The 16,045-nt window shown below is 47.9% G+C and overlaps 1 protein-coding gene and 1 long non-coding RNA gene across 8 annotated transcripts in view; one reads left to right on the top strand and one right to left on the bottom strand.

Moving 5' to 3' along the window:
- The window catches only part of LTBP1 (latent transforming growth factor beta binding protein 1), a 364,113-nt gene that overhangs the window by 13,473 nt on the left and 334,595 nt on the right, over nucleotides 1-16,045 (bottom strand). The window lies entirely within an intron of this gene.
- LOC115648877 overlaps nucleotides 1-16,045 on the top strand; it is an 84,168-nt gene that overhangs the window by 11,020 nt on the left and 57,103 nt on the right. The gene's annotated exons all lie outside the window — the stretch shown is intronic.

Genomic DNA, 16,045 nt, shown 5'->3' with positions numbered 1-16,045 from the left:
ATATCAGTTCCTCCCAAGCTCTGCTTGGCTAAGGGACTGAAAAGGCAGAGATGTCCTGGGAAAGTAACTTTATGCTACCATAACTGCATACAGAGTGTGGCTCTTTGTCCTCTGCTAGTGGCTGGACCATGTTTTATGATTCTGCCACTAGCTGTAAGTTAATAAACAGACCTGGATCTTTTAGCTGAGGTAGTAGAAGCTTTTTTGTTTCGGTTCAGATGTCCTAGGTTTGATCCCTCTGCTGATGACCCCCTCACCCCAGGAGGATTGCATTACATCTTCTGCCTGTCCCACACTGTAAGTTAGACCAGCCTCAGTGCTGTACTTGAACTATTATTACATATTGCAATGAACTACATACAAGACAGATGCTTTGGAATAAAAACCTCATTGTCATATGGATCCATAGCCACTTCCTGAATACTGCTGCAGACATTTTAGCATCAAAGCAACACTTCCCATACAGAATAACTGGTTTTCAGATAACCTATAACAGGAAAAGTATGAAGAAAAAACTCAGGCACTGGTGTGATGGCCATAGAACTGGCAAGCTCTCACTATGTAGAACTATTCCAGATAGTAAATGGCTCCATAAAATCAGACTGTCTTCACTCAAGCCCAGAAGCTAGAACCACTCAGTGGGTGGAGATGACATCTTTTTCACAGAGAAAATCACATGCATGTGGCTATCAAGAACAACACTTTGCTCATAGGATCAGATACACAACACCCTCCCTTCCAAGAATCCAGCCTATTCATAAAAAAGTCATGGAAGTTTAAATGGCAGCTGGGGCTACCAACCTCTCACAATGATTCTCTGGCCTTCCTATCTGTCTTAGGGTTTTGTATACAGCCTATCATCGTATCTAAGCACTTAGATATATAGATCTTTTCTGGATGATACAAGAGTAGACAGAACCTGAGACCCCTCTGAACAGAGATTATCAACATCTCCCTTGACAAAGGGAATTTACTACCTACCCTAAAACATTCATAATTCTGACCAGAACAAAAGAAACCACCACTCAGTGCTAGTGACCTTGCAAACTACCTCCCTGCATTATCAGCCTATGCATGGAGGAAGCAGGGAGCGTAAAGGGGAGCAGGCTCTGTGGGCCTGCCATTTCCCTCATGCACAGATGAGAGGGTGGAGAGGATTGGGAATTAGGTAGAGCTTTGACTTTGGCCTCTGGGCAAAACAGTTTAGGAGGAGGGAAAAGTAGTGTGCTGCAGATACGGGCCAGCAGCAGAATACTTCTCTGTGGATCAAGAGTGGGAACCAGGAAGGGACTGTGACTTGGAGTCACAGTTCTTTCCATGGGCTGATCCCCACAGTGCACCTAACTCAGGACAAGAAGCAAAGTCTCAGGGCCACATCCTCAGCTGGTGTAAATCATAGCACTCCATTGGGTCGTTGTGGTATGTAAGTAGATAGAAAGTTAAGACCACAAAAATAAACCAAGAATTTTGTCCATAAACAATTTAAGGCAGTGTTTGTTTAGAAGAGAGCAGAGGGTTAGATTAACCACTAGGATTGTCAGAACTGAGATCTATATGAGGAAGATTGTTTTTTTAACTGTTTGCATTTTTTGCCTTGATTTAGCCAATGCTATCATGCCTTCACTTTCTGAAGCACCAAAATAATATATTTAAAATGAAACAGAGAAAGAGGTGACAACAAAGAAAGATGTATCTATCAGGAAAGGGACTTAGTTTACTTTTCTAGATGTCATGTTAAAATGTTTATGTATATAATCTTGCCTCATAGCAAGAATGTCCAACATGCCTTACAAATCTTCGCATAGAATGCATTTACCATGAATATTGAACATATGAGGAAAACATTTTAAACAGAAAGAATATCCAATACTAAGAAAAACTGGAAGGAATGCAACTGAACACTACCCAAAGTACAAATAGCTGTCATAATTTTTGGTTAAAAATGAACAGGAACATTGGTATTATCCCATGCGTAATAATTCTTGAAATGTTTAGAGCTTTCAAGAGTTGAGGTAATTTTCTTTTTGCAGAATTTTCTGTATACATTTGTTTTAAATCTAAAACCAATGAATGTCAAATACTACATATTTCAGAACTAGGCAACTGTAATGACTGATTATTTTTTTTTCCAAATTAAAAGACCATGATCTCACACTGATCTAAACCAAGAATAACTCCCCTGAAATCAGCGGAGTTAGAATGTTACAAAACTCATGCAAGAGGGATCACTTGCCAGTTTAAGAACTCTCTCTCTTGGGGTGGGGTTTTTAACATTGTTAACTTCCATTGACTTTAATGAGAGCAGAGTTAGGCTGATGCTCAGCCCTTTTGAAAATCATGCCCATTATATACCATGTAACCCTAGCACTGGGAATTTTCTTGACCCATGTTGTGAGTATTCATACATCTATTTCATAATTGGGACAGGTTCTAATTGCACTATATACAATACATTTTAAAAATATTCTAATTGAAAAAAAAGTAGAAACCACCCACCAGTAGCCAGATGGTCTGAAGTTCCTGCTGTTTCTACCATTGCAAAATACATTAGTATACAATGCCAGAAATCTCAACTCTCCATGTTTAAGGCATTTGTAGGAGAGTCTGCAACTGTAATGTAACATCATGATATTTGGGCCTGTGAGAATGAATATTCCAGTACAATTTGCTAAAGAGTAAACATGCAACCCTCCTAAATGTGTGACACCCATTATTATTATTTAACATACTGTGCACTAGTGTTGAAAATGTACTTATCTTTGATTTTAATTATGTACATAATGCAACAACTGATACAAAATACTTTCTTTGGAGACCTCTCTTGAGTTGATGCCTTGACGCATGATTCTACCCATTTTACTGTAAATATAACAGTAAGTCTACATAAATGAGTTACTGTACTGTATTTTTCTTAGCAGATATCTCCATTGTAATGCATTGGCTCATGCATCTCCATGTAATCAGCGTTAGCGGTATCAATATATCTGTCTGTAAAATGTTACACTTTAGTTTTGTTTATATTTTTAGACCCCTCTGTCATATTTTATAGTCATGTAAAAATTGTATTTACTGCAATATGTAACACAGTGGTGGAACTAGTTGCTAGCCTATTTTTAATACAGATGACCTGGATAATTTGAAGTCTCAGACGGTATTTTATATTGCATATCTGTCAATACAAAATGCACATAGTTTATTATCTAATCTATTGGAAATTTGGAACTTTTTCTTTGTCTCACTGAGCCTTCCTTGACGCAACTAAGTTTTGAATGTCTTCACTGCTAGCTCTTGTACAACAGTTACATATAAATGAATGGTTAAAAGACGGTTACTCACCTTTGTAACTGTTGTTCTTCGAGATGTGTTGCTCATATCCATTCCAGTTAGGTGTACGCGCCGCGCGTGCACATTCGTCGGAAAACTTTTACCCTAGCAACTCAGTGGGCCGGCAGGTCGCCCCCTAGAGTGGCGCCACCATGGCGCTCCATATATACTCCTGCCGGCCCACCCGCTCCTCAGTTCCTTCTTGCCGGCTACTCCGACAGTGGGGAAGGAGGGCGGGTGCGGAATGGATATGAGCAACACATCTCGAAGAACAACAGTTACAAAGGTGAGTAACCGTCTTTTCTTCTTCGAGTGATTGCTCATATCCATTCCAGTTAGGTGAATCCCAAGCCTTACAAAGGCGGTGGGGTCGGAGTGAAATGTGGCAGAATAAAACTGCCGAGCCAGAGGCTACAGCCTCTCTTGACTGCTGAACCAGGGCATACTGCGAAGCAAAGGTAAGGACCGAGGACCAATGGAGCTTCGCGACAGGTCTCGTGGGTAGAAACACGAGCCAGCAAGGCGGCAGATGAAGCCTGAGCCCTGGTAGAATGCACGGTGATGTGGCTTGGGGAAATATGAGCCAAATCATAACAAGTGGGGATGTCCGCCATCACCCAAGATGAGATCCTCTGAGAGGAAAACAAGCAAGCCCTCCCTTTGGCCCGCTACCGGGGCAGAGCTGGGGCACCTTAGGAAATGATTCTGTCAGCACAATATAATGCGAGCACTCCACAGATGTCCAAGGAGTGCAACGGTTATGCCCATTGCGTTGAGCTGTGGGTAACATGAAAGGCTAAAACACCTTAGGGAGGAAAGCCGGGTGCGGTCATAACTGCACCTTGTCTTTGTGGAACCTTCGTAAGAGCTCTGATCTCAGAGACCCGTCTGGCCAAGACTAGGTTGAGGCCCCAGGGCGGGGCTGGGCGGCGCACCCGAGGGTGCAAGCGCTCCAAGCCCTTGAGGGACCTCGAACCCATAGAGCGTGGGACACTGAACGTCCATCTTAGCCTGCTGGAAGGTAGGGATGGCTGCTGAGAGTATCCTCAGCGATGATACCGCCAGATCCTGCCGCTGAAGGCCAGAGGCAGGCCAAATAGAGGGGATCGAGACCTCAGCAGGAGCAAGATCGAGCGTACTGCAGCTGTAAAGGAAACGCTTCCACCTGGCTCGGTACGTTGACCAGGTGGAAGGCTGCCTGTCACCCCGACTCAGGTACGCAGGAGCCACCGTGAGGCGAAGAGGCTGCAGGTCCGAGTGACGAAGCCTGTCATTGCCCTGAGTGATGAGGTCTGGGCTGACAGGCCGAGCAACGTGGTATGTCAGTGCTGCCTGGACCACTCTGGAGTGATCATGATGATGCACGCTCCGCCCCTGCGGAATTTGAGCAGGACGTAACGAACCAGTGGGAACAGCGGGAAGGCATAATGCAGTTGGCCGTTCCACGGCATCAGGAATGCGTCCAAGATCGATTCCGAGGAGAGACCTTGGAAGGAGCAGAACACCTGGCATTTCCTGCACTCGCGGTGAGCGAACAGGTCTGTGTGAGGAACCATTTCCACTTCCGGAAAGCGGGACGCCTCACATGGGGCAGAGTGATGACTCGTAAGACAGGAAAGACCTGCTGAGTCAAAGAGATAAGACGTTCCGAACGCCTGGGAGAAAGGACGTCGCCAGCTCCATCGAGTGGGCCATGCAAAAGACCCGGAAATGGATGGCCTCCTGACAAAAAAGGGGGGAGGACTATGTCCCCCCTGAATGCTTATGAAGCACCTGGCCATTGTGTTGGCTGTAAACACCGAGATACAACGGCCTCGCAGCTGCCGCTGGAACCCCTGGCATGCCAGGCGGACTACTCTCATTTTTGGGGCATTAATGAGGAATGCCAGCTCCCTAGAAGACCGAAGGCCTTAAGCTCGGAGGTGACCATGAGCACTCGAGCAGAGAGATGATGCGTCCGCCGTCAGGGGCAGTGAGGGCTGGGGCGGATGAAACCGCATCCTGTCCACACCAAGGAGGGAGTTAGCCACCACTCTAGGGAGCCTAAGGCGTTCGAGGGAACGGTGACTACCATGACCATTGGCTCCCTGTCCAAGCGGTACGCCGAGGTGGGCCGGACTTGGAGAGGACGGAGGCGGAGCTTGGCGTGTTTGGTTACAAACTTGCGGGCAACCATGGACCCAGGAGACTGAGACAAGAACGAGCTGAGGTCGTTGGGAAAGCCTTCAGACCTCAGATGATTGATGCCATCGCCTAAAACCGCAGTTGTGATAAGCAGGCTCCAGCTAGGTAGGAGACCAAGATAGCCCCTAGGAAGCCCAACCTCTGCGTGGGAACCAGAGTGGATTGCTCTATAGTAATCATCAGGCCTTGATCTGTGAATAAGACCGTGACGATGCCCACGGGCTGAGTGGTTTGTGTGTCAGAGTCTCCTCGGATAAGCGAATCGTCCCAATACGGAAAAACGCATATCCGACATAGCTACGGTAGGCGGCGACTATGGCCGTAAACCGGGAGTATTCACCGCTGGCTATAAAGCGGAGGCATCTCCCGTGCGGAGGGAAGATGGCATTGCGAAAGTACGCGTCCTTCCTATCCAGGGCGGCATAGTAGCCCCCAGGAGGCAAGGATGGAATAATGGTTCCCAGGGATACCATGCAGAACTTCAACCTTATCCCAAACCGGTTGAGTCCATGCAGGACCAGGGAGGTCTGAGACCTGTGTTCGAGTGGGGAACTAGGGCATAACGGGAGTAAAACCCCTAGCCCCTTTCGTCCGCTGAAGGGGGACAGGGCTGGAGCAATTTAAAGGTGGTACCTATGCTCCATCGTGCGCAGGACCCAGCGATCTAAAAGTAACTGGGGCCATGCCAGGAGAAAGCGGGATCAGGATCCCGTCCTGCGACTGGTACACCGCCCTCCGGCGAACCTTGGAAGGTCCGTCTTTGGTCCCAGTGGTAATTGCGAGGGACCTTGACTTTGGCTTTTTAGGGGGCCTGACGTTTGTCTGCGACCACCTTGGCCTTGCCGTTTTCCAGAGTTCTGCCTCTGGCTAGGCACAGAGTATGGCGGCTGGGGCCATAAAGGCCTGCGTTTGGTCGCAGGCGTATACATGCTGAGACGCATTAGGACCCTATTGTCCAGCAGGCTTCGCAGTCTGGGGCTGTCTCTGCCGCGAAGATGCCTTTACCAACAAAGGGTAAATTCTTTCCCCCGTCCTCCAAGACGGCAGCGAACTCTAGGTGGGAGGTTCGAGGGAGAAACTCCTCCACCCAGGTGCTATAATTATCGCAGCTAAGCAAGGCTTGTTGCTTTGCTACCCAGAGGCGCAGGGCCCCTGCAGAGTACACCTTGCATTCGCCAAGGCTCTTTCTGCTTCGGGGCTGGCGCCCGCTGGCCATCATATCAGGATCGTGGTCCTGAGCATAAAATCTGCGCATATGGGATGACACGGATGCGTGTCCGGACGGCCATGGAGGTACTAAAAGAAGGCACGGGCCGAGTCTCTGACTCACTCGGACCTTGCCCAACTCGGCACCGGGGACCGGCATCGGGAGGCGTATCGGTACCTGGAACGAGATCCAGACCCGCAACCAGAACGGTGTCGGGAGGTCGACCGAGATCTCGAGGCTCGGAGAAGAGCTACAGGAGTCAAGGTACCTGCCCCGGTGCCAGATGTCGGAACGGTGCCGATAGCGGGTCGGCGAACGGGATACCGACCGGTGCAGCGAGTGTGACCAGTACCGAGGAAAACAGTACCGGGACTGCCAGTGGTGTCCGGCGTGCAGACAGGACTTGGAGTGTCTGCGGGACCGTGATCATGGACGGTGCCGCTCTGCTGTACTGACAGGGGACAGTCCCTTGAAGAGACTGTATTACCCGTACCGGCGGTGCCCGGGTCAGGCAGCACTGACTCTGTCATGGCACTGAGAGCCCTCGCCGTTGGTAACATCTCCGGCGTGCAGGGAACAGCAGGCTCAACCACAGTGCGTACTGGGGAGCTGTCAGGCACCGGATTCGACGGCCCTCGTGGGGCCGGGATCCATGGTACCGAGGTCATCAGAGCTTCGGTAGGTGCCGGTGCCGGGAGAACCGAGTTAGATAAGCCGTCTGGCTGGGGTGCCGTCAGCACTGAAGCAGCGGGAGTAATACGCTCAACCACAGCGCGTGCCGGGGAGCCGTCGGGCACCGGATTCGATAGCCCTTGTGGGACTGGAATCGACGGTGCCGATGTTGTCGGTGCCTCAGAGGCTTCGGTTGGCATGGAAGCAGCCGGAACAGGAGCTCAACCACGGCGCGTGCCGGGGAGCCGTCAGGCACCGGATTCTACGGCCCTTGCGGGACCGGGATCGACGGTGCCGACGTCATCGGTGCCGCAGCAGGTGTCGGTGCCGGGCGATCCGACTTAGACTAGCCCTCTGGCCGCGGTGCCGTTGGCACGGAAGCAGCCGGAGCATTAGCTCGACCACGGCGCGTGCCGGGGAGCCGTCAGGCACCGGATACTACGGCCCTTGCGGGACCGGGATCGACGGTGCCGACGTCATCGGTGCCGCAGCAGGTGTCGGTGCCGGGCGATCCGACGTAGACGAGCTCTCTGGCTGCGGTGCCGTTGGCACGGAAGCAGCAGGAGCAATACGCTCAACCACGGCGCGTGCCGGGGAGCCGTCAGGCACCGGATTCTACGGCCCGTGTGGGACCGGGATCGACGGTGCCGACGCCATCGGTGCCGCAGCAGGTGTCGGTGCCGGGCGATCCGACGTAGACGAGCCCTCTGGCTGCGGTGCCGCTGGCACGGAAGCAGCAGGAGCAATACGCTCAACCACGACGCGTGCCGGGGAGCCGTCAGGCACCGGATTCTACGGCCCTTGTGGGACCGGGATCGACGGTGACGACGTCATCGGTGCCGTAGCAGGCGTCAGCGCCGGGCGATCCGACTAGACGAGCTCTCTGGCTGCGGTGCCGCTGGCACGGAAGCAGCAGGAGCAATACGCTCAACCACGGCGCGTGCCGGGGAGCCGTCAGGCACCGGATTCTACGGCCCTTATGGGACCGGGATCGACGGTGACGACGTCATCGGTGCCGTAGCAGGTGTCAGCGCCGGGCGATCCGACTAGACGAGCTCTCTGGCTGCGGTGCCGCTGGCACGGAAGCAGCAGGAGCAATACGCTCAACCACGGCGCGTGCCGGGGAGCCGTCAGGCACCGGATTCTACGGCCCTCGTGGGACCGGGATCGACGGTGCCGACGTCGTCGGTGCCGGGCGAGCCATCTTAGACGAGCTGTCTAGCTGTGGTGCAGCTGGCACAGAAGCAGCAGGAGCAGTAAGCTCTACCACGGCGCGAGCCGGGGAGCTGCCAGGCACCGGATTCCCTGGTCCTGGGGGACTGGAATCGACGGAGCCGAAGTCATCGGTGCCTCTGCAGGTGACGGTGCCGGATAACGCAACTGAGGCGAGCTCTCTGGCTGCGATGCAGGTGGCACGGAAGTAGCGGGAGCAGGGGGCTCAACCACGGCGCGTGCCGGGGAGCCGCCAGGCACCAGCAGGAATCGTAGACTCTCTCGACCTCGGAAGAAGGGAGCGGTGCCGAGTCGACATCGGTGCCGGCGACGGTCGGTGCCGAAAGGCCTTGGTGGTACCGGCGGGGTCCGGTGCCGAGGAGGCGCTTCTGCCCGCCGCTTGAACATCGCTCCGCGCCCAAGGTGGAGGGGCAAGTGAAAGTCCCGCACCTTTTTGTTCTCGGCTTAAAAGCCTTGCAAATGGGGCACTTATCTGTCAAGTGTGATTCCCTGAGGCACTTCAAACAGGAGTCATGTAGATCTCTCTTCGGCCGCGGCTTCTGGCAAGCCGGGCCCCTTTTTAAAACCCGGTGAGCCATGCATGGCTCCGGCACTGGGCTCATGGAAGGGGCTACTTCCTGAACCCCGCTAACTAAACTAACCATGTTAGCAAAGAAAACACGTATAACCATACAAATATATATATAAAAGTGTTATAACTGCATAATTATATACGAGAAAACGAGTAGCTAGGGAAGTGGAGGTCAGCTAAGCCGCGCTCCACTGTTCCAACGACCGACACGGGCGGTAAGAAGGAACTGAGGAGCGGGTGGGCCGGCAGGAGTATATATGGAGCGCCATGGTGGCGCCACTCTAGGGGGCGACCTGCCGGCCCACTGAGTTGCTAGGGTAAAAGTTTTCCGACGAATGTGCACGCGCGGCGCGTACACCTAACTGGAATGGATATGAGCAATCACTCGAAGAAGAATAAATGTTGTAAGCATGTTACAGACATGAGTAGGATGTGTTTTATAAATAGTTATAAGCACATTATTAGGAGGTGTCGTAGATGGTAATAAGCCATGGTTATACAGAACCTGTTGGACTCTATAACAATTGATTAATCATTTATTAAAATGTCTACACCTCTACCCCGATATAACGCAGTCCTTGGGAGACAAAAAATCTCATTGCGTTATAGGTGAGACCTCACTATGTCAAACTTGCTTTGACCCCCCCCATTCCCTGACCGCCCCCTCCAGAGACTCCTATCCCTAATCACTCCAGGACCCTACCCTCTACCCAACCCCCCTGTCTCCTGACTGCTCCAACCTCTAACCATCCCCTCCCCTCCACCCCTTGACAAGCATTCACCGGCTGCGGCAGGAAGCGGAGCAGCCCGGTCCCAGCCCACTCCACTCCACCACCTCCCAGCCGCGGTGCTCTGCTTCCTGCTGCCGGTGAGTGCGGGAAGGTTGGGGAAAGGATGCCCCCCCGCACTCACCTGTGGCAGGAAGCAGAGTGACATGGCTCCAGCCTGCTCTGCTTTCCTTGTCCCGGCACCAGGTGAGCTTGGAGGGCATCCTTTCCCCAACCTCCCCGCACTCACTGGCAGCAGGACGCAAAGCAGCCCAGCCCCAGCCAGCTCCACTCTGCCAGCTCCCAGCTGTGGTGCTCTACTTCCTGCCGGGCAGGTTAGTGCAGGACCTTTCCCCAGCCGACCCCCAGCGACACGGCTGGGGCCACCTTGCTCCACTTCCTGCCGCAGGTGAGTGCAGAGAGGTTGGGGAAAGGACGCCCCCTGTACTCACCTGTGGTGGGAAGCAGAGCACTGCGGCTAGGAGCTGGCGGAGTGGAGCGGGTTGGGGCCGGGCTGCTCCGCTTCTGTCGCTGCTGGTGAGTGTGTGGGGGGGGATCTCTTCCCCCAAGGCCCCTTCCCCGAGCGACACGGCTGGGGCAAGGGTCCCCAAAAGTGCCCTTCCACAGCTCCTTCCCCCCAGACCCAGGGAGGGCAGCCCCTGACTGCAACCGAGACCCTCTGCCCCGGCCTGGCACCCTTAATACGCTGCTCAGAGTGCATGTCAGAGCTTTACTCCCTTGTATGCGAACCCGCCTTATATCGGGTCACGGTATAATTATACCGGGGTGGAGGTGTATTCATCTTTTATTAATACTTTATAAACTATTTATAAATGTATCTTTCATGTAAAGTGTGACCTAATATATTCTAACAAAGTCACTTAGGAAATTTCAATTAAACACTTGTTTGGTGCATACTTGTGACAGATTTGCTTGTATTAATTTATGAAATTAGGGCTGTTAATCACAATTAACTGAAGCAGTTAATGCAAAACAAATTAATTAGACTAAAAAAATTAGTCATGATTAATCAGTTTTAATCACACTGCTAGACAATAAAGACACTGCACTACAGTACTTGTATGAGATGAATTGAAAAATACTATTTCTTTTGTTTCATCATTTTTACAGTGCATATATTTCTAATCAAAATAATATAAAATGAGCACTATACATTGTGTTCTGTGTTGTAATTGATATCAATGTTTGAAAATGTAGAAAAACATGCACAAATATTTAAATAAATTGTATTCTATTAACAGTGGGATTAAAACTGCAATTAATCAAAACTTCTTTTAATCTCATGATTAATCGCTATTAAGTTTTTAACAGTTTGACAGCCCTACTATGAATACTACATACGCCAAATGTTTGTCTGAGTACTTTAAAGATTTTTATTGTATGCCTATATTAGGTTAATTCAGTAGCCAGGTGCTTAGGAAATTTACCAAGAAAGAAGGACAACAGCCCAGATAATAGCTCTTCAGTAAACATCCAGGAGTATTAACTATGATATGCTACCTCTCTTTCTGTGGTGGGCTTGCCTGATTGTCTTTGGCAGAACTGAATCACCCCTCCCACCCCATGAAGGGAGAGGGCAGATCAAAAACTTGAGAGGGATTAAAGGAGAGACTCTGAATGGGAGGGAGACAGGGTTTTTGAACTAAAGTGAACTAGGCCCCAGCGGCTGGGGTGTCTGAAAAGACAGAAGATAGACTAACAGGTCCCCCTACATGGGGGTAGGATGACCAGACAGCAAATGTGAAAAATTGGGACGGGGATGGGGGGTAATAGGAGCCTATAAAAGAAAAAGACCCAAAAATCGGGACATCTGGTCACCCTATATGGAAGATGGAAACATAACTACACATGTATTTGTTCTGTTGTTTTAAACCTTTCCCCTTGCTATTCTGTGTTTTGTTAAGATTAAACAAATACTTTGTTTTAAGAAGGCTTTTTTGGGTCACTGTATTCATCACTGGTCACAAGCTCCCAGAGGGAAGAACCACAGGTACAGAGTCTAGTAGGACCTATTGTGGAGTAAGCCTGATTATTACTGGGTTCTGTAGCCTAGCACCCTGCTCTAAGAGTGGGAGAATCATGAGATTCCTCCCCAGAGAGGTGAAGACTCATGGCCTATGACCTGGAAGTTGTGCACTCAGTGAGATCAGAAGAGGGGACAGAGATGCAAGTACGCTTGAACCACGACAGTAATATTTTACCTATAATGCAGAAATTAATGGACAATTTCAAACCAATTGTGTTCCTATAAAGAAATAAAAAAGCATAGCTATTTTTCATGTTTCATAATCTATGTTAATAGCATTTACTGTTTGTTTATATTTTCTCTCCTAGTCTATCTCTTGGCTCTAATCAGGGCTATTATATCCATGGCTCAAGAACAGGATTTTCCTTTTTATGATGTGTATATTACTCCATATGTTTCTAAGTTCTTCTTAAGAAGTACTTTCAAAAAAATATATGGGCAGTGCATTTTGTAACTTAAGATGACTAATGCATAAGGAAGTTGATGTGAGCTTCCAAAAATTTAAAGGGACTTATTTTCAAAAGTAGCTGCCTAAATTGTGCACGAAAAGTAAGTGTGTTTTAGAGGAAAATAGGAAGATGCACATGCAAACCTCTGCAGAAGTCAACCATGACTACTAGGTGACAAAAAAGGAAGATAAAACACAAGTCTGATATAAGTCCAATGACTGGACATGTACCTGAATTTTCAGAGGTGTTAGTCAAATAAATGTACATCTGATTGTTTCAAGAGAACTGAACTTGATAAAGCCTGTAGCCATCTTGTGCACTTAGCCACCATAAGCTGGAAGTGAGGATACCTCGTGGCAAGGAAGAATTTGGCCTTGCTTAGGCAGACAAAAACATCTGCACAACTGCAGTGTTACTAACAAGGAGAGCTGACATTGGTCTGGGTGCCTGTGTTTATAAGTTTCTTGCTGGAGTTGCTTTACTAATAAGTAGAAATTATGAACTCTTTGCTGCTGCTAGGGAAATTGTTAGCCTATTAGAAGTTACTTTGAATTATTCTTTGTTTTAAGTTACTTATTTAAAAACATAGTTAAAACGTGTACTTTGGAAAAGTTTCGATTTTCTACGAGCAAGAAGACACTAACATCAATCTCCCTAGAAGCTAGGAGGAAGGCTGGCCACGGGAAACCTGCTGCTGTCACTCAGCATCACCTCAGACTTTTGATAACTATATTCTGGGACACTCTTGACTATTGCTAGTTTAGATGTGTGCTTTGTACTCAATAAAAGCAAGCGTTTTTAGGTGGAAGCACTCTTGTGTGTACCAATCATTTATGAGAGGGAGACACTGTGTCCCCCACTGATTTATTTCCTGACACCTCCTAAAAAACAGTGATTAATTATCATAATTTTAGGTTCAGATAACCCTGAGTAATGTAATTTGCCTGTAAAATTGTGGTGACAAGACATGCAACCATGGTCAGTGTACATGCAAAAGAGGTGCTCAAGTATGTGCCTGAGCTTCTGAAAACTGGATCCCAAATCTCCTGTCAACTAGTTTATGCTATTGTTTCATATATTTAACACAGAATATTATAAACAGTTTTTCCTGACATGACCATGATTACAAATGAACAACGGCCAAATCCTCCCTCCCACCACAAAGAAAGCTTTATTTTCTGCCCAGCACCTTATAACTGTCAGCATCACATAAAAAAGAGCCAAACGTATCAACACCATGACAGTTCTTTAGAAATATTTTAAAATGCGACAGTTTCACCATAGAAGAAATCACTGGAGACAAGGACAACGCCAAGAAAATATTTATTACACAAATATGTGTCCCAATCAGATTCCTATCAGTCTGAATTGCTTAAGCTGTGCTCTCTCAGGAAATTGCATCATCTATGACCCAAGACTGAAAAGATTTCTGTTCTACATTTAGACAGCTATCCTCACTTACATGTTTGACATCTGCTATAAATTGGAGTTTAGGTTAAATACACATGACAAGGTTATTTCTTCTTAATTCATAGAGCTCAAGAAAGAGGAAAGGGCACTAGTCACAACAAATGATTTTTCCAGGAATTAAGGAAGGATATTTAGGTTCTTGCAGAGATAAGCTCTAAAGCAAATGGCTTCAGAAAAGCTCACAATGGATAAACTCTCCTGTTGAAGTTGAAGAAACTCAGGTTACCAACCTGCTTATTGCTGAAACTTTCAGGTTTTTTTATTTCAGAACTTAGGCTGTTCAGATCTGTTGAAATAATAATTTCTCCTACTGCTTGTGGCAGACTAGTGAAACTACAATGAGTCAAGCTATGTCTATGATAACTTCACTGCTGGTTTCCAACCACTCACTCACTCACGATTTGAGGCGTAGGAACATCAGCTTTCGCTTTTCCTCTTTTAAATACACAACCCAATCTCTGGTCTCTTTTTTCAGATCAGGATTCATACCAAAAGTAAATGAATATATGAGTCAAAGTTTTTAAAAGCAACTACATCTTCACCACAGGCACTTGTACAAATAGTTAAAATCATAATTAAAACATTTTTTCAGTATAAATTGTCACTGCCATCTAAACAGCTATACAACAGTACAACAACCTAATAATTAAGTACTTTACCATAAATAAACAAATATCCAATAGTACAAAAGCTTTGCAATATGCTTGAAAGCCAAAAACTCCAGGCTCTGTAGGACCAAGGAGAGAGAAATTCCAGAACTGAGGACTTCTCATGGAGAATGCTTTGCCAGCATTTTCGCACCTAGCTTGAGCACCTTTGATGACTGACTGCAACTATAGAGATAAAATTTGGGGAGAGGGTAATCAGGGTCCAAACAAGTTAGAGCTTTATAGGTCAAAACATCATAGATTCCAGACAGAAACTAACTGGCAGCCAGTGCAGATCCTGGAGCACTGATGTAACGTGCTCTCTGTATGAACCTTTTCTTAGTGGTAACTGTACACTCCTCCACCCAGCAACGTTTCGAAAATGTCTCAAGGAGAGCCTTATATAGAACAAATTGTAATAGTCGAATCCTGAAGTGACAAAGGCGTGGAGAATGGTCACTACATCCACATATAAAATAAATAGTTGCTTTCACCCTACTTGCAAAGGAAAGATGATAAAACTTAATCTTATCAACAGCAGGTACCTGAACATCTAGAGGACCAAGAACGATGCAAAATCCTAAGGTTATGAGCTTGAGTAACTAATGCCCAGAGCTGATATAAACTCTGCCAGGTGGTTTCCCACAACTTAAAAACATTTCCCCAGTCTTCCTCATAGGAAGCCTCAAGCCAGTTAGCCTTTACTCAAGCCCCAATTTCATTCAGACACAAGGTAAGGCACTTCTGCTGCACCTGCCAGAGTTGATGAGGTGGAAACAAAGTTGGATTCCTCAGTAGCCAGTGCCTCCCAATGAAACCTCCCAATAGACCATATACGCACTGAATAGGACGAATGTGAACATGGAATTTTGCAGCTCTCTGCAGTGGTTAATCACCCAAAACCAAATCTTTGAACTCCCAGAAAGAACTGAACAAAACCACTGCGAAGTTATTCTGTCTATCCCTGCTAGAGACTGCAGATGCATCACCAAACAGAACGCAGTAATAGTTGGTCCATGACAGTATTATAGCCTCCACCATACCTATTTTCCTTTCAGCATCGTATTTCCTCCAAACCAGCACCACAGGAATTGAGGGAGCTTGACCACCTCCATATCTTAAGCTCCTGGCAAAACTGTTTCACTCTCCTAGCTACACTAAGGCAGCAACTGAAAAGACGTAGCTGTTGCAGCTGGGTACTAGAACAGCGATTTCTAATGCAGGCTTAAAAAACCACATTAATATACCAATCTCCCCCAAACAAAACACAATCCCCAACATACATACATGCACACACCCGTTTCTCCCCCATCTTACTCAACATCTAATTTCTGTTGGACTCTCTCACTCCCCCCCCGCACCAGATTTACTGTTCCCTGCAACAATATCCCTTACTTCACAATCTATCCCAACACCATAAAATTCTCAATAAGAGCTACTGGAGACTCAACAATTTTTAAACTCAGGACATTTT

Source organism: Gopherus evgoodei, chromosome 3, assembly GCF_007399415.2.
Source record: "Gopherus evgoodei ecotype Sinaloan lineage chromosome 3, rGopEvg1_v1.p, whole genome shotgun sequence".
NCBI classification, from domain to species: domain Eukaryota; kingdom Metazoa; phylum Chordata; order Testudines; family Testudinidae; genus Gopherus; species Gopherus evgoodei.
This window is presented reverse-complemented; position numbering and strand designations above follow the sequence as displayed.